The sequence below is a fragment of the Rissa tridactyla genome, unplaced genomic scaffold (genome assembly GCF_028500815.1).
Source record: "Rissa tridactyla isolate bRisTri1 unplaced genomic scaffold, bRisTri1.patW.cur.20221130 scaffold_63, whole genome shotgun sequence".
Classification (NCBI taxonomy): Eukaryota; Metazoa; Chordata; class Aves; order Charadriiformes; family Laridae; genus Rissa; species Rissa tridactyla.
The window spans coordinates 529,974-531,913 of NW_026529841.1; positions in this window are offsets into that span (position 1 = coordinate 529,974).

A 1,940-nucleotide genomic window follows, 5' to 3' on the forward strand; every position below is an offset into this window, starting at 1 on the left:
GGCAGCACTGGGGCAGCACTTGTGGGGCAGATGTGACCCAGAGGCCCCGCTGTTCCTCGGGGAGCACTTGTGGAGCAGCTGTGGGGCCCTGCGGGGCAGCTGTGGGGGCAGGGGCACCCGCAGGCCTGCCTTCCCTGGGGGGAGACGGCAGGCCCAGAGGCCTGCGGTTCCTCGGGGAGCGCTTGCGGGGCAGCCGTGGGGCAGCACTGGGGCAGCACTTGTGGGGCAGATGTGACCCAGAGGCCCCGCTGTTCCTCGGGGAGCACTTGTGGAGCAGCTCTGGGGCCCTGCGGGGCAGCTGTGGGGCCAGGGGCACCCGCAGGCCTGCCTTCCCTGGGGGGAGACGGCAGGCCCAGAGGCCTGCGGTTCCTCGGGGAGCGCTTGCGGGGCAGCCGTGGGGCAGCACTGGGGCAGCACTTGTGGGGCAGATGTGACCCAGAGGCCCCGCTGTTCCTCGGGGAGCACTTGTGGAGTAGCTCTGGGGCCCTGCGGGGCAGCTGTGGGGCCAGGGGCACCCGCAGGCCTGCCTTCCCTGGGGGGAGACGGCAGGCCCAGAGGCCTGCGGTTCCTCGGGGAGCGCTTGCGGGGCAGCCGTGGGGCAGCACGGGGGCAGTACTTGTGGGGCAGATGTGACCCAGAAGCCTGCTGTTCCTCGGGGAGCACTTGCAAGGCTGCTGTGGGGCACTGGTTGGGAAGCTGTGACCGGGGGCACCCGCAGGCCTGTCTTTCCTGAGGGCAGACGGCAGGCCCGAGGCATGCTGTTCCTCGGGGAGCACTTGCGGGGCAGCCGTGGGGGCAGTACTTGTGGGGCAGATGTGACCCAGAAGCCTGCTGTTCCTCGGGGAGCACTTGCAAGGCTGCTGTGGGGCACTGGTGGGGAAGCTGTGGGGCCGGGGGCACCCGCAGGCCTGTCTTCCCTGGGGGGAGACGGCAGGCCCAGAGGCCTGCGGTTCCTCGGGGAGCGCTTGCGGGGCGGCCGTGGGGCAGCCGTGGGGGCAGTACTTGTGGGGCAGATGTGACCCAGAAGCCTGCTGTTCCTCGGGGAGCACTTGCAAGGCTGCTGTGGGGCACTGGTGGGGAAGCTGTGGGGCCGGGGGCACCCGCAGGCCTGTCTTCCCTGGGGGGAGACGGCAGGCCCAGAGGCCTGCGGCTCCTCGGGGAGCGCTTGCGGGGCGGCCGTGGGGCAGCACGGGGGCAGTACTTGTGGGGCAGATGTGACCCAGAAGCCTGCTGTTCCTCGGGGAGCACTTGCAAGGCTGCTGTGGGGCACTGGTGGGGAAGCTGTGGGGCCGGGGGCACCCGCAGGCCTGTCTTCCCTGGGGGGAGACGGCGGGCCCTGAGGCCCGCCATTCCTCGGGGGGAACTTGCGGGGCAGCGATGGGGCAGCGCGGGTGCAGTACTTGTGGGGCAGATGTGACCCAGATGCCTGGCTGCCTTGGCGGGTAGAGGGGTCCCGGAGGCCTGTGTGGTCCTTGAGGGTCAGTCGGGTCCCTGCCTGTGGGTGAGTTGTGGGGCGGCGCGGGGTGGGTGTGGGTGGGCTGGGTGTGTGCCCGTGTCTGCCACTCGTGAGGGGTCTTGGCCTGGGAGGTGGGGGGGGGGGGGCGCTCGTCTGCGTCGGCGCGTCTGTGTTGCGCGCACGTGTGCGCGAGGTGGCAGACGGGGTCTTGGGGGTGTGGAGGGGGGACTGAGGAGGGCCGGGGGGGGGGGGGGGGGGGGGGGCGGGTGTGTTTCGGGGGTGCACGGTGCACGCCCGAAAGAGATGCAAAGGATTTGTAACGCTCTCCAGAACGCCGCCTTCTCTGTTACAGCCGGCTCGCTGGGCCGCGTCCTTGCCCGGCCTGCACCTGTGCCTGTCGGGGGGGGGGGGGGGGGGAGGCCCTCGGGCCGCTCTTCTGCCCGTGGCACCCGTCCTTGGGAAAGCAGCTGCTGCTGCTGCCGCC